This window comes from Podarcis gaigeae (genome assembly GCF_964106915.1).
Source record: "Podarcis gaigeae genome assembly, chromosome: 8".
NCBI classification, from domain to species: Eukaryota; Metazoa; Chordata; class Lepidosauria; order Squamata; family Lacertidae; genus Podarcis; species Podarcis gaigeae.
This window is the reverse complement of record NC_139684.1, coordinates 31,535,564-31,557,380: the sequence shown is the minus strand read 5'-3', so window position 1 is coordinate 31,557,380 and position 21,817 is coordinate 31,535,564. Positions and strand designations below refer to the sequence as shown.

Here is a 21,817-nt window from a genome sequence, read left to right as displayed (position 1 = left end):
ATGGTTAAAGCAGGTCTCCCCCAACCTGGTGCCCTCCATTTGTGTTGAGATGCCCGTGATACCTCAGCCAGACCTGATGTCACCTCATAGTCCAAGCTTTGCATAAATAATGCTTATGTCAGTATTTCCCAATATGGTGCCTTGTGAATGTTTTAGACCACAACTCCCAACATACCTGACTATTGGCCATGCAACGGGAGCTTATGGGTGTTGGTCAAAGCACCATGTTGGCAAGGCTGGCATGCGTGATTGGCTAGGATGAAGCTGTCAATTATAGTGTTGAGGAGCAGGTATGCAATTCCAAAGACCACTTCAAGAAACTTATTGGCACAGTGAACTATCTTGTCTTTCTGAAATGCATAAGATATTGTCAGTATAGCAAAACAGATATGATAAACTCACATAATTTTACCCCTTACCAATAAGCAATGAGCTAAATGTTTTCCTGCAATTTAATTAAAATCCAGTAGCGCCAAAGTATCCAGAACTTAAGCTTCCCTTCTATCAGTCTTTGCAAATTAGAAATTATATTCAAAACACAACAAAAATAATATATAAAAGATCTACTGGTTCTGAGAAATTGTTAATCTTCACAACAACAAAAATAGCAGTGCTCTAAAACAGATAAATTCTATCAGAATTAATAATACCAATATATGTTTCATAAAAATGAAATTGGAAAAGTAATTTAAATTAATTTTATTGGTGGAGAAATGGAATCAGGTGCATAAACGTGGGTCAAAAAACTGATAAGCGCACCACTGAAAAAAATCTTTGTTATAAAATACATTATCTCTGGCATTACACACTGGAAAGATCATCCCAAAAAAATCTACCAGTGTCCAAATTCTGATGTAAATGTATTAGGAGAAAAGGGCACTTTTGTCCACATGTGATGGGAATGCTTTGTAATTAAAGAACTCTCCTATACTGTTAGAGAGATAAGAGGAGGCAGTTTCCAAATGGACAATGTAGAAAGGGTGTTGGGTCATGTGAAATACCCGTTTTGAAGTGACAGGATTGTTTTAGTATTTCATTTCCTGATAGCTGTGCAAGGATAATTACAAAAATGTGGAGAAGCATTGAACTAATTGTTTATAGCTGGTAATTATAATGATTAAAGCTCTGGCAATTGATCAGCGCTTAAGGTAGACCTGGGATATTATGGTACCAATTAAAGTTACCAGCTGTAAACAATTACGGAAGCAGGAAATTAAGACCAAAGTGACTTTTCAACAGAAGTGGGACACCATTTATTGTGTGATGGAATCAAAAGAATGCTCATGAAATTGTTTGGTTCAATATTGTACTGATTCAATTCAAGAGGCCATAGTGCCAGATGACATATTTCTCAGGTGTTGACTGCAGTAGGATTGGGAACCTCTAGCTGACAGACTGGTTGGCAGTACTGGCATTGTGCATTTTTACTCCCACAGTGGTTTCGAAAAATGAAAAGGCTTTGGATCATAGAAGAGGGCAAGGCTACTTCTTTTGGCAAAGCGCATGCTGCCAATGTGCACTCCTGAGACTTTTTGTGGGCAGAAAGAGGGGAGAAATTGCGTTCAGTTTGCATTTAAAAGCAAAGCTGCACTTTTCAAAACAACACATAAACTGAAGCACACACATCCTTCGAAATCTGCACTTGTCCGAATTTTGCAATGGAGTTCGCCAGCCAGGTAACATGTACAGCATGCATCCAGTAGGGTGAATTGTGCATCAAAATGCATATGTTCCTGAAAATAACATTATATTAGGGGAAATCACTCTGCCAAAATGTGCATATTGGGCAAAAGTGCATACAAATATATATATGGAAAAAATTGCACTAAAACACTGATGGATTTTGTCATGGACATATAAATGAAAAACACTGCAAACTAATAGGGAAACTCTACAAACTAATATGGAGCTCAGTTGATAACTGAGAGAATCTGAATTTGACAGGTTTGCCCATCCAAGGTTGTACATGTCTCCAACAAGGCAGATCTCCCTGCAGCTCCCACTGGGTGTCATTCCTGCCTCAGCCTTTGCCATCTGCAATTTTGACCAAAACATCTAGTGCTATCTCATCACCAGGAAGGACCCACCTAAAGGGCAGTACTGAAGTAATGCTGTCTGTGTATAATTTCAATTTAAGGCTAGGTGCTCCTTAAGAAGGGACGCGGGTGGCGCTGTGGGTTAAACCACTGTGCTGCTTGGGCTTGTCAATTGGAAGGTTGGAGGTTCGAATCCCCGCAATGGGGTGAGCTCCTGTTGTTCAGTCCCAGCTCCTGCCAACCTGGCAGTTCAAAAGCACACAGTGCAAGTAGATAAATAGGTACCGCTCCAGTGGGAAGGTAAAAAGTGTTTCCGTGCGCTGCTCTGGTTCTCCAGAAGCAGCTTAGTCATGCTGGCCATATGACCCGGAAAAACTGTCTGTGGAAGCAGACAAACACCAGCTCCCTCGGCCTGTAAAGCAAGATGAGTGCTGCAACCCCAGAGTCATTCACAACTGGACTTAATTGTTAGGGGTCCCTTTACCTTTACCTTTACCTGCTCCTTAAGAATTAAGAGAAGGGTGCAACTCTTGCTTGCATGGTGCTCAGTGATGTGTACATCAGACTCCCCATTCACATATTGGAGCTACTGCATCAGGATGCAAATGTTGGTCATGCTGCTTGTATAACTGTTGCCTGCCATTTAGAAAGCAGAAACAAAGATTACCAGCTCCCCAGAGAGCTCTTTGCTTGAAGATCAAAGGACTAAAACCTAGATAATCATCTTTACTTTTATTCCAATTATGGAATGGCATTCCATCTTGCTGGTTTACCAAAATGCAATGGCATGGCCTTCTGAAGCTTGTTATTTGCATTTTATATCTCACCCCCCCACCTCTCCACATGTCAGCATGATGTATTTAATCTAAGCCTTTTTTTTCTTTAGATACAAATCCAAGCCAGCATGGTCAATAGTCAGGGATGGAATCATAGAATTGTAGAGGTGGACAAAACCCCAAAGGACATCTAGTCCAACCCCCGCAATGCAAGAATCACAGATAAAGAATCCCTCACAGGTGGCCATCCAGCCTCTATTTAAAAACCTGCAGTAAAGTAGAATCTACAAGCTTCCAAGATAGTCCATTACCCTGTCAATTCTTATTGTCAGAAAGTTCTTCCTAATGCTTACATACATACATACATTATACATCATTTTATTTGTATGCCAGCTTTCCATAGTAAAAGCATGCTCAGGCGGCTTACATCATGAAAAAATGACATAATTACAAACATAGCAAAAGTAGTAATAAACAATAAACCATCAAAATATACGCAACCAAACTGAAATGATTTCCACATAAATCATAAGATCTAAAATAAAGATATAAAAAGTTTATATCAATAACAGCAACAACCACACCACCACCAAACAACCCCCCCCCAAAAAAAAACCCAATACCCAGCCCAAGAGTCTGTGCAGCAGCTTCAGCTTGTGTAGCTGGAGCCAGTCAGGGCCTCACCTGGCCAGGTGGGGAAAGGCCTTCAAGATATGGAGACCGTCTTTCAGGACTCAAAGCCAAGGTGGTTTAGTTGGAATCTCCTTTCTTGTACAGTGGTACCTCTGGTTGCGAATGGGATCTGCTCCGGAGCCCCATTCACAACATGAGCAGAACGCAACCTGCATGCGCAGGTCGCGATTCGCCACTTCTGTACATGCATGTGACGTCATTCTGAGCATCTGCGTGTGTGCAAGTGGTGAAACCCGGAAGTAACCCTTTCCGGTACTTCTGGGTTGCTGCAGGACTCAACCTGGAAAGACGTAACCTGAACCGAACGTAACAAGAGGTATGACTGTAATTTGAATCCACTGGTTCAAGTCCTACGATCTGGCGACACAGAAAACAAACTGGCTCTATCTTCCACGAGACAGCCCGTCATGTATTTGAAGATGGCTATCGTCTCTCTTCTCCTGACTAAACATTTTAAATTAATTAATTAGTTAATGGATTGGTCGGTCGCTTTATCTTGCCCAGGGCAACCCAAAGCAACTTACAACAAGCCCCCTGGAGAATCTAAAGCAGATTCTTCCTCACATCAAGGCTTCAGTACAGCCCCCTCAGCATCCTTGACTTGGATACAGCAAATCCCCAACTCTCTCACCAATTCCTCATACGGCTTGGTTTCCAGACCCTTTATCACCTTGTCCACCCTTCTCTCAGCACTTTAGAACTACCCTTTCATTCAAGGGAACTGAATGACTCTAGAACGCAAGCCACACAACTGGGTCCATGTGTTTCTTTCTTGACTGCACCAAGGCAGACAGAGATCATATATTTCAATGCTTCCCCCATTGATAGGGCAGCATGCCTCCTCTGTCACATGGTATTTTTGTTTACATTATGAGTTAGGCTACAAATTTTTGTCGACTTATCTATTGAAAATATTTGAAACATGCCCCTGATAAACTAAGCCACCAATTTTAAATTCTTTCATTACATTTTGTTTACATACACTTTGTATTTATATCATATATATTTTTAAAGAAAATAACTGTTGATGGTGACTGTCATGGCTACCAAAGTGTGTGGGGAGGGGGGAAGGCAGTGGGAATGCCTCTTCTCAGATATTGCCCACAGCAATCATCACCTCTGCTGTGATTCCTGCATTGCAGGAGGTTGGACTATTTGTTTAGAAGAAGCTCATTGCTCCATTTTGATCAGTATTTTCTATACTGACTGGCAGCAGCTCTGCAGGGTTTCAGAAAGAGAATCATTCCAAGCCCTACCTGGAACTGCCATTGGGGATTGAACCTGGGACCTTCTGCATGCCAATCAGGTGCTTCACCACAGACCAACAGGCCTTCCTGTTGATGATAGCAGGAGGGCTGAGATCTGGTGCTGTAAACAATACAGTGGTACCTCGGGTTACATACGCTTCAGGTTACAGACTCCGCTAACCCAGAAATAGTGCTTCAGGTTAAGAACTTTGCTTCAGGATGAGAACAGAAATCGTACTCCAGCAGCACGGCAGCAGCAGGAGGCCCCATTAGCTAAAGTGGTGTTTCAGGTTAAGAACAGTTTCAGGTTAAGTACGGACCTCCGGAACGAATTAAGTACTTAACCCGAGGTACCACTGTACTTTAAAAATGCAACTCCTTCCACCTGCAATCTGTAGGGGTGCAGTCCAGCAAAGATACCCCCATCTCATGCTTCTGCCAGCAGTGCTTCAAGTGCAATGTGCTCTTAATTAACAATTGACAAATCATGTTGCTTTCAGATCAATTTTGGTGTCTTATTAAATTGCGTTAACGTTTTCATTTATCAGCACGCAAATGGTTACTTACTTATTATTTATTTATTTATTTATTTAAAAATATCATAAACAGCGGGTGGGGTAGAAACATCTTTTATTTCTAGATTAAGACATGATGTGCCAACTTTCAGCCTTGAGAAAAATTTTACGAGGCGGTTATAAACCCCTGCTAATAGAGGTTTATAATGGAACTGCTGACACAACCTTATGCACTACTTTAATAAAAAGAGTGAGCACACAAGTCAGGTCTGGAGTAGGGGATCGACCCATAACTCACGGGAGGCAAAGCATTAAGGGAATTATAAATGTCAGTTCCTTATGATTTTTCTGTATCTCATAAAATAGAATAAAAAACCACCATCTATTCTTCTAATATCTGTTTTCCATTTCCTCTTAAATTAATAGAAGAGCTGGCCTGTAATATTGATTTGATTTTTCTAGGGGTTTTTTATATTAAAAAAAAGCTTAAAAGCTCTCTGTTCTGTAGCTGTTGATTCAGCCCCCCCCCCCCATTGTAAGCTCAGTCTGCTCCTTGACTTACATAGGTTTTCATAACTGCATTCAAATGACTAAAACTGTTTTCTGTTCAAGAAATAACATTATGAAGAAAATGAATTGACCGTGCAATTTGGCATTCTGCCAGAAATCATTACATAGCAGAGGTGGGGAAGCTCCCCCCCCCCATCAAAGTGTTCATTCCCTTCTTAGAAAAAATGGATAGAGAAAAGTTTTTCTCCATCTCTTCTAACTCTAGAACTTGTTGGCATCCAATAAAGCTGAACGGTGGAAGATTCCTGAAAGTTAAAATAAATGACTTATTCATAGTTAAACTATGGAACCTAGCTCCCACAGGATGTAAGTGATAGCCACTAACCTGGATGGCTTTAAAAGAAAATGGGACAAATTCATGAATGCTAAGGCTATCAATGGCTGCTATTCTGTGGAACAAGTGGGAGGGCAACCCTGTGTTTCTGGAGGTGCCTGTTCATCCCCTTCAAATCCAGTTGTTGGCATCTGTCTGTCCTGACAGACAATGGAGTGCACTTCAAGGGGTGAAGTTAAACCACTGCATTAGCAGCACTGAAGCGATCTCTGCAGGGCGTAAGCCTGGCAGTGTGTATGAAGGTCCTGGGCTCCCTAGATGACAAGATCCCCCCTCAGTCTCACTGATGTAGTCCAAAGGAAAGCAGAGCAATACGTTTGGCACCAGCATGGCTGTAGGAGTTGCTGAAAGGAGGTGACAAGGTGCCATCCAACCGCCTTAGGCTGCAGATTTGTCTTCTCCCAAAAATATCCTGCAAGGCAGAGGGAATTTGGGTTCAGGGTTTTCCTTCTCCTATCTGGGCTACCTTCCCAGGTTGATGAGCCCCATTTGCCCCTCACTTCCCCTACACATGCAGAAACTGCTTTCTTGACTGTTGGACCTGCTATTGGTCTTATCTGTTCAATTTGTCTTCACATGCAGAAGAAGTCCCTAACCCATCGAGTGTTTGAGACCCATCACCTGGTTTAGACAGGCAGTCAAAGCCATTCTCAGGGTGTGGCTGCTGGCGCATACTGGCAGCTTCAAGATACCACAAGTGAGAACTGAGTGCAAGATGGGGAGCAAAGGTGGACAAACTACCCCAGAAGGAGCATGATGTGTCCCCCACCAAATATACTACACTTTCCCTAGCACCCCATACACCCCAAATCCAGTATGGCCCTGAAATCTCCCTTCTTCTTCTTTGGAACCATGAAGAACATGGAGTAGCAACTACAGCAGTGCTCTCCCAGACTCTATAGCATTGGTGGATAGCTGAATGGCTACTAGGCCCCTCCCACTTGTTCCACAGGCAGGAGAATGCAAATTAGACAAATCTTACCACACAGTGGGAGGGCAACACCGCCAGTTGCCAAGGTAATCCAGCTCAGAAGACCATGGTAAGATAAATGCACCACATCTGATAGATACAATATGTCACCTGAGCGAAATGCAAGAACTGCAACTCTTGAGGAAGAGTTGCGGTACAAAAACAACAGTTCAGAACTGAACTGAGGAGAGAATGTTCCAACACTAGAATATATTCAATTAGAATATATATATAACCAAAACTAGCCTAGGGTGTGTAAGATCCCCTTCATCCCATGCAGAAAATGTGCTTTTCATGCAAGGTCAAATGTCACAATTTCCTGCAGGGGGAGAGATCCTTGGATGAAACATTATCAGGGTTCAAGGACATGCTCTACTCAGGCTAAAGCTCTTGGAGGGAGGGCCAAGTGAGGCCAGCAAGGGATGTATGGCATGAAGAGATCCCCCGAGTTCAGAAAGGGAGACCTGGAGGCATGTGGTTGAGCTCTGAGACTATGGTTCCCCCTACTTCTTCTCCAGGAGGGCCTGAACCAGTTAGTTATTTATATCTATATAACCACTTTCTTCCAAGGAGCTCAAGGTGGCATACCTGCTTCTCATTCTTCCCCCACTTTATCCTCTCAACAGCCCTATGAGGTAGGTTTTTGGCTGAGAAGCTTAAGGTCACCCAGTGAGTCTCATGGTTAAGTGGGGATTTGAACCCTGGTCTTCCAGGTCCTAGTCCAACGCTCTAACCACTACACCACACTGGCTCTCATACTGCTTTAAATGCAGATATTTCTTTTTGCAAATTAAAATGATAAAAGGTAGCCCATCGGCTTCTCCTCCTCAAGGAACTTAATTTCCCCTATTTAAAATGCAGAGCTGGATGAATATGTCAGCACTGAGGGGTAGGAAGGAAGACTTGAGCATTGAGTGGTAGGAAGGAAGCACCTGAGCTGCTTATCTGGAGAGAATCCAGTCCCTCCAAGCTGAGGAAGTTAGCCATCCCTACTCAGAATTTTTTTTAAAAAAAAAGAAGAAGAAAGAAAATGATACAGAAATGGCATTCATTTTCTCTCAGCATTACAATCCCAATGACTCTGTGCTAACAAATTGCAGATGACGTGATCTGAGGCCCAATTCCACACCTAACAATAACCCCTGCAACTGTCATAAAATCAATCTCTTAGTGTTAATAACAAACACGGCTCTCCCCAGTACTAAAAACATAAGTAATCTTCAGAAATAAGGGCAAATAATACAAAACACTGGAAGTACGGGGGGTGGGGAGCATTGCTTATATATCTCACGGAACTGGGATTTGTTGGCTGCATATTACTCATTGTCTTTAGAAAACACCATGAGTTTTGGAAGAGAATTAGGAAACACTGTAAATAAGATCTTGACACCCAAACCAAGACAGAAGTCATATGTGTGTTTTATAACCTGGGAGAAAAATTAAGGTGGGCGATTGGGGGGGGGGGGAGCTAGGAAACTTATAATCCTCAGAATTTCTACCGTGGTTACGCCATCCCCATATTGCCTGACCTCAGTGTTAATGCTTGAACTCACAGCCAGATGACAAAAGGGTCAGCATGAAATTTTTATTAGGGTATTAAACTAAATACGGACTCCCGTTTGCGGGAAGAACCATAAACCCCATTCATGGCACATTATGGGATTCCACCAGAGACCTTCAGTTTAAATCTATTAGGGGGAAGAATATTTATTCCACCTATGTTCTGCTTTTGGGGTAGGGGCAGATTGGTGATAAGGATAATGTGTGTGTGCGTGTTTATCAGTGATCACTTTTTTGTGACTGCTTTATTTCCAAGTTAAAAAGCCCCAAATAATGTAACCTTTCCTCTTAGGGAAGTCAATCCACACCCTTGGTCATTTTGGTTGCCTTTACCGAACCTTTTCCATGTTCAAAGATATGCTTTTTGAGACGAGGTGACCAGAACTCTGTACCATAACCCTCATGTGGTCATGCCATTGTATTCTGAAAAAGAGATTGGCAGTTTTATTTTGATCCTTTTCCTAATAATCCCTAACATGGAATTAGCTTTCCCCCCATAGCTGTGCCATTCCAGTGAACATAGGTCACCCAGCAGTCCATTTGCTGTGGGTCCCATGTTGGCTAGGATTGGAGAACTGGAAGGCCAGGTCCTTAGCTTCCCCATATAGGCCAGCTTTGACAGGTGGGCATGGCCACAACCAGTCAGCCATCTGGCATCATGATGGCATCAGGTGACTGACACACTCACCTGTCAAAGTTGAACCATGCCAGGGGAGGGGTCTGCAAAGAATATGTAAAGAGTCGGTTCTGCTCTATGAATAAGTCTGCTTTGCAAGTGATGTCAGCTGATTGACAGGTGACCATGGTTTGGATGACATGTGCTCATAGGCCAAATTGGCCCCTTTGGTGGACCAAGATTAGCCTGAAGGTTCTCCATCCATGGTGTAGGCTGTGATGTTTGCATGACTCATAGGAGGGACATGGCTCAGTAGTAAAGCATCTGCTTTGCACAGGTTCAATCCCAGGTTCAATCCCCGACTTTTTCAGGTAGGGCTGGGGGAACCCTGTCTGAAATGCTGGGAAGCCACTACTAGTCAGTGTGTAAACAAACCCAAACTTAGGTCTGACTCAGTATAAGGATTCTTCCCATGTTCCTACGGATTCTACTTGTGAGGTTAGGAAACGTTTCAGAGAGACATCCCTGTGAAAAGGGGCTGTTTCCATGTTTCCATGTGGATGCCAATCGGCAGCCTGGGAAACTCCTTTCTTTATATTCTATTCAGCTCACGGGATCAGTTGTTGGACGGATGTCACATCCCAACGCATACTTTTAATGTGTTTACATCCACAGTGGAGCTGACTTGAATTGCTAAGTGTCCGGACCTCTTGCCTAGGAATTGCTCGCATTTTTGTTCCGCATGTGTCCGTCAGGAACATCGGTGCTGGAAGAACCATTTACTTACGACAGGGGAATTCTACCCATTTGTCTAAGGCCTGGGACCTGAAGCACAGGCCTGGCATGCTCTGAAGGGGTTCCATAATTGCCCCGGCTGTGTGGATCCCCCAAACCCAGACTTCTTTTCTTCCAATTTATAGTCCGTTTATTGTTCTTCCTTGCAGGGGGTGTGCTTACACTGAATGGAAGTCCTTGTACGAGATGAATGGGACCATTTTTTTCCATACACTGGATGATCCTCATGTTGAAAGGGGGCCTCCCCTGCCCTCCCCCGCCCCCAGTCTTCAATACTATGTCGGCTTTTCTTTTTGGCTGGTACATTCTGATCCCTTATCCCGAGCTTTCTCAACTCCCCCACTCTTGTCGGCCAAAGTTTCAATCAGCTTCCTGCATCTAAAGAGCAGCCACTTACACCGAGTCTTGAATCAGCAATGTTTCCATCCTAGATCGCTTCCGCCATCCTGCCGCTCCCCCCCCCCCCCCGAATCTCAGATGCAGGCTCAGCCGCCCATCCCACATTAAGCAAATTACCAGAGTTTGGTGGTTTTTAGTAGAGTTCTGGAGGTTTCTTACCGCCTTATTATAGTGAATTAACAACCCACAGACAGTGATTAAAACCCACTTATAACAAGCTTGCAAGTTATTCTGTGCAAAAGGCAATAAAATCGCAGTCATTTGCTTTCCGATGCAAAAAAAAAGAGGGGGCGCCAAGGAAATACGGTCACATTAAAATTCTTGTTTTCCCTACACTCAGTGAAAACTTCCATTGTCAACAGTTTTGCCCTCTCGCTATATATATTTTAATAGTTTGCTGCCCAGGTTCCTTATGAAAAGAAGTTAATTGATTTATTTTTGCTTGGCCATGGGAAAGGGGAGTCAGTCCCGAGTCTCAGAGATTAATGTGACCTCCATTCCATAACGTCCGGTGATATTGTTTCATTCATTGCACTTAGGAGGGCACTGAGCGCCTCAGGGAAGAAGGCATTGTCATTCAGAAGTCAATTCTGCTAACCCATTAGGAAAAGCACATTCCGTGGCCCTACAGTCAATCAGTAACTAAAAAAAAACCTATGGGAAAATAGACCTGTTTCACAGTTCACTGCCCCCTGCAATTTGATCAATATTGTTTTTAAATGTGTCTTTTCTGACTTTATCAGTGATGTCTTATTCTGCTGGAAAGTAGTTTCATACAAAGAATTATTATTGGGGGATGGGAGGGAGGAAGTCCACTTAATCCCATAGTATCTCTCAAGGTTATTTACACACAAACAACTTGAGAGTAGGGGTGGGATGGGAACATCTTGCTTTGCAAAGAAATAATTTCTGCAGCTTCTTTATAGTAGGCAATGGGGGCTGCTGTCCACTTATAAATGGAAGAACCATTGAAGGTCATTTAGTCAAACCCCATGCCAGGAAATCCCCTACTTGTAGGATCCTTGATAGGTGGACATTCAGTCTCTTCTTAAAAACCTCTAATGAAAGACAGTCTACCAAGTCCACCACCTCCTACTGCAGTTTGTTCCACCATCAAACCACCAGCACCATCACAAAGCTCTTCCTAATGACTAGTCTAAATCTCATAATTTGAACGTTCAATCCCTACCCTCTGGAGCAGCCTTTCTCAACCTGTGGGTCCCCAGATATTGTTGAACTACAACTCCCATCACCCCTAGCTAGCAAGGCCAGAGCTCAGGGATGATGGGAGTTGTAGTCCAACAACATCTAGGGCCCACAGGTTGAGAACCGCTGCTCTGGAGTAACAGTAGGGTAGTGTTGGCCAAACTTGGATCTCCAGCTGTTTTGGGACTACAATTCCCATCATCCCTGACCACTGGTCCTGTTAGCTAGGGATGGTGGGACTTGTAGTCCAAAAACAGCTGGAGACCCAAGTTTGGTGAACAGTGCAGTAGGGTATAAAACAGTAGGGATTAAAATTATTTATTTCATCAACCATCTCAGTGCTCTTCAACCTTGGGTCCTCAGATGCTGTTGGACTACAACCTGCATCATCTCCAGTGGTGTCAACTTGAATAAAATATTGGGTGGGGGGCAGATAAGGCCCACTCTACATAATCAATCACATGGCATGGTGCACACACACCAATTGAATGGCAATGCCCATCAATTTGGGGGGCAGCCCCCTCAAATGTTTCATGGGGGAGCAACGACCCTTCTACCTCTAGGAGTTGGCTCCTATTATCATCTCTGACCATTGGGAGAAGAAGGATGATGGGAGTTGTAGTCCAGAAAATATATGAAGACTTATGGTTAAGGAGCACTGATCTGAGTGATCGTCCTTCAAGATATATGGAGATGGTGAGGACTTCCGGGTCGGCGCCATCGCCGAATGGCGGGCTCCCTCCGAGCTCCGGAGGGAGCCGGCTTGGCAGGGGCTGGGTCCTACCGCACCGGCGATGCGGGGACCCTTAAAAACCACGGCCAGAGTGAGGCCGTGGACATGGAGACTCGGCTGGCACCGTTAGCGCCCTCCCGACTTGTGAAGGAGCCTTTTTAAAGGCTACGGATCGGGTGCCGGGGAGAAGCGTGGTGCTTTGAGTTCTCTGCTATCCCTGCCGAGCGCAGCCGCATGCCATCCGGCGGAGAGCGCTGACTTCTTCTATTGAAAATTCGGCTCTAAAGAAGAACCCGTGAGTAATTGGAATATGGACTAAAAAAAAAGGGGATAAATTCTTAAAATTCGGAGCGAACGGGGGAGGTGGAAAAAAGGAAGTCAGCCCACCCCTAAATTGTAGAAGAGCCAAAACAAAGGACTAGACAACTAAGATCGAGTGTAACCTTATCTTGCCGAATCAGCAACTTCGCGAGGGAAAATTATAAGATTGAGCTGGAGGAGAAAAGTGGAATTGTTTTTTTTAAAAAAAAGTAACCCCCCCGGAATCCCTGGAGCGTTTTGTGAAACTGCCTGGAGAAAAGTGATGGAGGTTTTGACAGCTGTCAAAGAGCTGTCAAAAAGGAAGATTAAAATAGAGACTTTGTTATGAGGACTTTGCCGGTTATATTTGTTATAAATTGAATACAAATTGTTTTAAATATCGGTCAACAAGTTACTTGGACTGGTGGATGTGACTCTGGAAGGGAACTTTGTTACTGCAATCCACCTAGAGGAGCTGAGGGATACTGCATGTGTTTTTCACAGGAAATTTGAACAGTTGAATGGAACCTTTAATCTCCTGGGAAACTGCAGGAATGGAACATTATTTTGTCTACAGAGGTCTACATACTACAGGACACAATGGAACTATTTGTTGGAAAATGAAAGGAACATGATGCAATGCTTTGCTTCATGAATAACAAGCCTCTGCAGAGACACTAGAAACTTTTGGAAAAAGAACATTTCTGTGGGAGAACAGAGAAATAAAAAGGAGGAGAATGATTGACAAGAACAATGAAATAACAAGAACTGGACAGAACTGGGGGAACATTTGGGATATTCAGGTTTGACAAGCTTATGGATACAAAATTGGAGTTTTTACTCCTGGATATAAAAACCTGGATAGAAGAAATGGGCCCTTATTTGATAGACTCCTTCTACGATTGGACATCCGTAATTAAAGACTGGCAAAGAACCTGAGGGACATAGTGTAATGTGGGAACTCCAGGAAGATGTTAGAAGTGGAGGGATAGGTGAAACGCAAAGGGGAAAGAGGGGAGGGAAAATTGGAATCCAAAGGCTGTAAAATTATTATTCATATTTATCTTATTTTCATCTGTATTATGTTTGAAAGGGGGAAACTCGTGGAAGGATATAGATCGATCTTAGGGGATGAGAATTTGGATAAATTGGATTATTGATGAAGAGTGTAATTTGGGGATAAGAACTTGTTGAATTTAATTGCTTATTTGGAAGATTTGGAACACAAGAGGGGGTAGGGAGGGGAAGTCCTAGTTATTGGCAAAAAGTTTATAGATTGGATTTAATTCGTTTTGATTTGTTTTAATTTGGAAAACCTTAATAAAAATTATTTTTAAAAAAAAAAAAACAAGATATATGGAGATGGTAATCCCTTCTTAATTTTATCTTTTCCAGGCTAGACAAACACAACTTTGTCAACCTTTCCTCATTGGATTCAGTCTCTGGGTCCCTCCTCTAGACATATTCCAGTTTGTCAATATTGTTCACAGGATCATAGGAAACTGCCTTATACTGACTCATTGGTACACCTAGCTCAGTTCTTCACTGATGGGAAGCAGCTATCCAGGGTTCCAGGCTGAGTTATATCCCAGTCCAGAGATGCCAAGGACCGAATCGGAGACCTTCTGCATGTAAAGCAGATGCTCTGCCACTGAGTTATGGCCCTTCCCTGTAAAAATGCAAGAGACAAACATTGAGAACATCCTTCTTAAACTATGGTGCTCATAAGTATTCAGGCCAAATTATAATAAAGTTGTACAGTTGCTTTTTGTTATCTAGACCACATGCTTCTCCTGCTGCAGTCTGGACTCTCATGAGTATTTCCCCCCTTTTTTTTGCCATGCCATGCACTTAGTTGCATTGCATTTAGTTTGCAGGCCACTGAAACCCCTTCTAACCCATTTTTCACATGGACTGCCATCAAGCCATGTGCTTCTGAATCTTCCTACCTAACTGCAAAAGTTATTCCTACCTAAATGGCCTGTGGTCAGAAATCTTTGGTTTTATTTTTTAAAAAAAAATGATTTATGGTTTAGAGAGCAGAGTTTAAGAGCCTGTAAACTGGATCTAGCCAGTCTCTCCACTACTCACTCTGTCTCATTCACATCTCAGTCAGTAAGAGCATGAGACTCTTAATCTCAGGGTTGTGGGTTTGAGCCCCACATTGGGTGAAAAGATTCCTGCATAGCAGGGGGTTGACTCTTGTGGTCTCCTGTTGTTGTTGTTTAGTCGTGTCCGACTCTTCGTGACCCCATGGACCAGAGCATGCCAGGCACTCCTGTCTTCCACTGCCTCCCACAGTTTGGTCAAACTCATGCTGGTAGCTTCGAGAACACTATCCAACCATCTCGTCCTCTGTCATCCCCTTCTCCTTGTGCCCTCCATCTTTCCCAACATCCGGGTCTTTTCCAGGGAGTCTTCTCTTCTCACGAGGTGGCCAAAGTATTGGAGTCTCAGCTTCAGGATCTGTCCTTCCAGTGAGCACTCAGGGCTGATTTCCTTCAGAATGGAGAGGTTTGATCTTCTTGCAGTCCATGGGACTCTCAAGAGTCTCCTCCAGCACCATAAATCAAAAGCATCAATTCTTCGGCGATCAGCCTTCTTTATGGTCCAGCTCTCACTTCCATACATCACTACTGGGAAAACCCGTGGTCTCCTACAGCTCTCCAATTCTATGACTCTATGGATCTATTAGCATTGCTTTAAAAAGTAAAAAATAAAACAACAAAACACACACATAGAGAGGTCCCATTGGTAAAGAAGAAGTTCCTTCATATTTACAAGGTGGCTTCGAATTGTAAACTTACATGGTTAGAAAAGGTTTCATGGCTGTCTTGTGCAGGAGAAAGGGGAGAGAGCAAAGAAGATGAAGGGGTGGAGCTTGGGAGTTTGGTAGGAAAAAGCACAAAGGGCATTTGCCCCTGTCTGTTAGTCTCAACCCTGCCCTCTATTGGCTGGAGGCATGCAAGGTTGCTTCTGCCCAGCAAAGGAAAGGGCTGTAGCTCAACAGCAAAGCATTTGCTTTACATGCAGAAGGTCCCAGGTTCTGTTCCTGGGATCTCCAGGTAGTTCTGGGAAAGATTCCTGCTTTGAAATCCCAGAGAGCGACTGCCAATCATAGAACACAATACTGAGAAAGATAGACCAATGTTCTGACTCAGAAAAAGGCACCTTGTTATGTCCTTGTGGCTTTGAGGAAAGGCAGAGGCAACTGAGTCTTGCTGAAGTCCTGTGGGTGGGCAGACAACCCAAAGGAAGGCTTCTATTAATTAGAATGGTCTAATTAATAATAAAACAGCGTTATTCAAATATAAAAGCCTTATTGTGCTAAATTAAATATAATTTGTCAGGAGGGTCGTTAATAAAAAAAGCAGGGCATAAATAAGTGCTATAATATTTGCTCTATAAAAAGAGGTCTAGCCAAAAGGGCCATTTGACTAATGTATTAAATTCCCCTTGCCTTGCAATTCATTGGAGAGAGGATTTTTATTATTATTATTGTTGGTGTTTAAAATAGACACAGCACATTGGCTATCAGTTACACATAATGGTTAAATATAGGCTATTGATTTTTAAAAAATCACTTAGGCAAGCTGAGAAATATGGTGGTTGCTTTAAAAAAAGAAAGGAATCTGGGGGGAAAGAGAAGAACGTTTTCCTGCTGATCAACTTGCTTTTTATCTCTGTGTTGTTTTACTGGTGCTTTATTTTTCTGTTTTAAAAATTAAATGCATCGTTCCATCTGTTGGTTATTAGGCCATGAAAACTGGGACGTTGGTGGTCAGAAATGATGAATGGTATCCAGCACTACTCACACTCAAAGTAGGCCCATTGAAATGAATGGCAATGGCTAATGTAGGCCCATTAATTTCATTGAGTCTATTCTGAGGAAAAGAGTAGATGGATGCAATCCTTTGCTTGCCATCCTTTGCTTGTCAATCCTCGCATACCCAGAACAACACCATCCAGGCACAAGAGGGAGGTCTGTAGGATTACCCCACCATTTCCTTCCACATTCTTCCCACAAACAGCACATCCACCAGTGTTGCTCTCATGGAACCTTTCTTCTAGAAATCGGGGTGGTGGCGGGTGTGTGTGTGTTTGAGGGCATTGACTATAAATTCCCTTCAAGGGGAAAAGGCACATTCAACTCCCTCCTGCCAACGTTAAGGCTGTGCAAAACATTTTAATAAAAGCATAAATGATATTTAAAAACTTTAGCCTCCATCCTATTTCTGTAAGAAATGTAACAAATTTACATTTATTTATTTTCATTGCCAAAGGGGTCCCAGAGTGGGAGCCAGTGTGGTGTAGTGGTTAACAGTGGTAGTCTCGTTATCTGGTGAACCGGGTTCACTTCCCTGCTCCTCCACATGCAGCTGCTTCGTGACCTTGGGCTAGTCACACTTCTCTGAAGTCTCTCAGCCTCACTCACCTCACAGAGTGTTTGTTGTGGGGGAGGAATGGAAAGGAGATTGTTAGCCACTTTGAGACTCCTAAGGGTAGTGATAAAGCAGGATATCAAATCCAAACTCTTCTCCTTCTTACATGAAACCCAAGTGTATAATGCACCTTAGAACTGATTTGCTAATTAGCTGAAAATTGCACTTTATTTCAATTGAGTTTAATGAAGATATCTCTAAAGGTACTTTGGTTTGTTTGCAAGCCTGGCTGCAAGATTTGTGGATTTTGGCTTTATCTAATGTTGATGCTTTATCTTAATCCTTTGTTGATGGTTATCTTTATCTTCTGTTGATGTTTATCTTCTTATTCTTATCTGTGCTGATACTCGCCTTTTTTTCCCTTTAAATGAAAAAAATGAAAAAGAAAGGGGGAAAGAAGTAAAAATAGAAAAACCAGGAGTGCAATAAAATCCTATGACTTTTAAAACAAGCACAGAGAGAGAATGGAAAAGCAAATGCAACCAACAAAATAAAAAATCCTGATGCAGCAATCTTCAGAGACTGCACAGGTAAATATATACATCTTGAGCTGGGGCCAGTAACTAGTCTGGGCCAGACATGTCTGAGGAAGAAGGAAATACAGTGGTACCTTGTGTTACAGATGCTTCGGGTTATAGATGCTTCAGGTTACAGACTCCGCTAACCCAGAAATAGTGCTTGAGGTTAAGAACATTGCTTCAGGATGAGAACAGAAATTGTGCAGTGGTGGCTCAGCAGCAGCGGGAGGTCCTATTAGCTAAAGTGGTACCTCAGGTTAAGAACAGTTCCAGGTTAAGAACGGACCTCCAGAACAAATTAAGTTCTTAACCTGAGGTACCACTGTACCATAAACAGGACCAGCACAATGTTGTATGATACTTTTTCTTAATGCAAGGTCCTCTCTCTTACAGTCAGAGTTTGTTCAGAGATATTCCCATTGAAAGTGCAACAACAGAGATCATTCTGTATGCAACTCAAGGGTTAATCCGATCATCAGTATTTATGTAGTTAATTTCATAAAAATTATACACAACTTGATTGTAACACTCACTGCCTCTGTGAATGTTATGGATGTTCTTGCTAGATCTCGTGGAGCGTTTGGACTTCCTGCAAGATCTCATGAGAGTGTCCTCACCTTGCCCCCGTATTGTTGCGATCGTGAAAATAAAAAACGCGCAAGATGTGAGCGTACAGTAGCAGATCACATGAAGCCAAATTACACTCCTCACAATATCAAAGAGCCTGTCATCACTTACCTGGAAAGCCTTTGGCTGTGGAGGTTAGTGCAGTCTTGAATCTTTCACTGGCACTCAGCGAATCGATAGTTTGTCCATGACGAGTCCATAATTGGTCCATATAGATTAAAATTAATGGTACATAATTTAACATTAATTGCACTCTCAGTGCATACTGATTCGCAATCAATTAACACTTACTTCTTAAATTTACCAAGAGTCACTTGGCAATTGTTCCCAGATCCACATGCTTAAAAGCTTCCGTTCAACGTTTGAAAGCTTTGTCATCATAATGAAACACACAAGACCTTTCAACTCCTTTTGACCACCTTGAACATGGTTTTCCATCTGGGTCCCGATGTGACCAAAAGCACATTGTCCAGCCTTCAGGAACTTCAAAGGTGTCAGCTCCCAGGAGCTTGTGATTGATGTATTCCAGGTTGGCTGGCAGGGCCATGGGGTGTGTGTCTGTCCTGCAAAAAGAAGGATTGTATCATATTGTAGCTGTGAAGGCATAAATCTGTGAACTCTGCTATGACAAAGCTTCCTAACATGGTATCTGGAGATGAAGTGAATCAAAATTAGGGTCCTTGATGCTTGTTAAGTTTGATTTTTTTTTTTTAATGGGTGCTGAACCACACTCAGCTGCCATTGTAGGGGCCCAAGCATGCCTCAAAAAGGTCTGCAGTCATAGACCCACTTCCATGAGAATAAATCCCATTCAGTTCAATGGGATATTTTAAAAGCTACCTGCCCCCGAAATGAAATGAAACTCCCCTTAGAATTCAAACCATGGTCCCATGGTTTTCTGCTGGCCTGTGAAACTCATCTGGTTTGGAAGTCTAAACTTGCAAGGTAGAGCTAGGGAGGGTATTGACAAAGGCCATAATAGCCACTGTTAGTCCACTCCTGGTCTTAAATGTTCTTTTAATTTCTGAGCTGCTCTTATTTATTATTCAGGAGCTGCATCAGGGTAAGACTAGAGGCTCCGCTGACATGGCAAAATGTAATCCTAGCAACTCATTAAAAGATGCCTCAGAGTAAGTTAATATATTTGTGAGACTTAAGCAAAGATACTTCCTGCTGCAGCTAGGACTAAGCCGAAATTTCTCAGGAAATAATTTTCCAATAATTTCCTGATTTGTTTTGTTCTGAGGGCCCCCTGCAAGCTGTTAGGGAGTTTCAACCATCAGACAAATGCCCTCCCAATTTCTCTCTTCATATCCAGTTTAATAGCCAGACAAGATGGTGCAGAGGTTTGAGTGTTGGACTATTACCAGTGTTTTTTTCTGGGGGGACACAGAGGTATGCATACCCCTAAACATTTTGTGAATCTTTGTACTTTTGTCCATTTACTGTATTTTCTTCTCCTGATTTGAACTGTAAAATGGTGATTTTCTTGAGTCAAAAATGAGAGTACCCCTAAACATTTTTAAAGAAAAAAAGCACTGACTATTATTATTATTGGGGTTGTAGATTTGGAGGACCCTCCCCCCAAAATAAAACCCAGAAATTAATAAATGGTAGGATTTTGATTATTTGGGATGTGATGGGGAAGATACAAGCTGCAGAGGAATTCCTGAGTTAGCCTATGCAAAATGACCGGAGCATACAAGAGAGCTGTCCTTCTCCCTTGCCCAGAGACCAGGGATTTGGAACGCTGCCATGGTAACTGGGTGTGGTGTGACAGGAAAAGAGAGTTTTTAACAAAGCTTGCTGGGGAAAACAAGGGGAGAACAAGGACTGGAATCCATCTTAGGCAGGCTGGCTGAAGGCTGGCTGGGAGAGATGCCTTTGACTACAGGACTGCACTGCTGTGGGGAACAAGCCCGTCTTGAAATGACCAGGCTGTAACTTCTGGACTCCCTTCATGGAGACTGAAGGTGTAAATATGTAAATAAATCAAATTTCTTAAAGCTATGTCAGTTTCCACCATGTCTCAACTCTCATAAGTAACACAGACCCTGTGTGGGTGCCTGGAACCCCCTGGAAGCTTGCTACCACTCAGCAGAGAGTGGGGGTGGCACCCAACTTTTGTATCATTATTACTACTGGCCCTTCACCAATAAGTCCCAAGACACATTCCAACATACTCAAATTGGATGCAGTTAAAACAAATAGCAGTCACAGGAATAGAGTGGGTCCTTGAAAACATACATCTCAGGTACTGAAGGTCAGGGCAAAGAGGCGCGTCTTCAGCTTAAGATGAAAGCTGTATATTAAAGGTGCCAGATGCACTTCTGTGAGGAGGGAATTCCACAACATAGGAGCTGTAACAGAAAATACTCTCTCCTGGGCCAACAACACCCCAAACATCTGAGGCAGTGGAACTACCAAGAGGGTCCTCCTCTGCTGAGCTTAACACCCGAGAGGGTCTGTAGCGAAGAAGATGGTCTTTCGGATATTTGGGGCCTAAGGGTTTTAATGTGAGCACCTTGGATTGGGCCCGGAAATGAGCTGGCAATCAATGCAGATGCTTTCGAGTTCTAAATGGAATCCCAACCTTGGTGCAACATTTTGGACCAACTGAAGTCATCTTCAGAGGGCAAGCCCATATACAGCACATTTCAATAATCCAGTCTAGAAGGTATCAGAGCACAGAGTACTGTGGCCATATCTGTCCAAGAGTGGCCAAAGCTGGTGAACAAACCATAGCCTGAAACTCAAGTGACAATATTGGATCCACGGGTGGCCAGAAGCTATGAATCTCTTCCTTCAAGAGGGGTGCAACTCTGATTTAAAACTACACCAGGTGGGCTTTTGTTTTGACCCAACAGAACTCTAATTTACTTCACGCCAAGATGTTTAGCTTCCCTTCAAACAAACAAAAAAACACAGTAAGAATATTATATCTCTCTCTTTTAACTTTTCAAAACACACCTAAATATTTGCCCTGGATTTCTCTAAAATGCCTTGTGTCAAAGGATGAGCACACAACGTGGCTATAGAAATGAAAACTTTTAACAGCTGGAAAGGATTTCCTGCTTCTTGTTCTGAGCATTTATTAATTAGATCTTTGGATGGCATAATTGAATCTTCCTTTAAAGCTGCTCAGACTTGCCCACGGCTTTCTGTTTAGTTATATAAGAAACCTGCATCATGTCATTTAATTACAGTGCCGGTTAGATTATGGCAACCCTGCACTGCTTAAGCAGGGGCAGAACAGGAACCTAAGTGAGCATTGCTTCTTATGATTTCTGTACCGCGCGCACTGGGCTGTGTGCTGTTCCTCCCGTGATCATCTGTTTGCTGTTTCTGGGTAATTACCCCAATTTAATGTCCATTTCAATAAAAACATTACATTTATTTTAATAAAGGCAAGGAGTGCATTTTCCTTCAGTTTTGACGGTGCATTACCTATTCACTGTTGAGAAGCTATCTGCTAATACA

General features: G+C 42.8%; 1 long non-coding RNA gene across 1 annotated transcript; it reads right to left on the bottom strand.

Annotated features, from left to right (window-relative positions):
* Positions 1-1,238: 1,238 nt before the first annotated feature.
* Positions 1,239-4,867, bottom strand: LOC310850151. The gene is made up of 2 exons (XR_014567241.1): positions 4,762-4,867; positions 1,239-1,733 (listed from the first exon to the last, which is right to left on the bottom strand). It is a non-coding gene; the product is annotated as an uncharacterized lncRNA (long non-coding RNA).
* Positions 4,868-21,817: the final 16,950 nt, after the last annotated feature.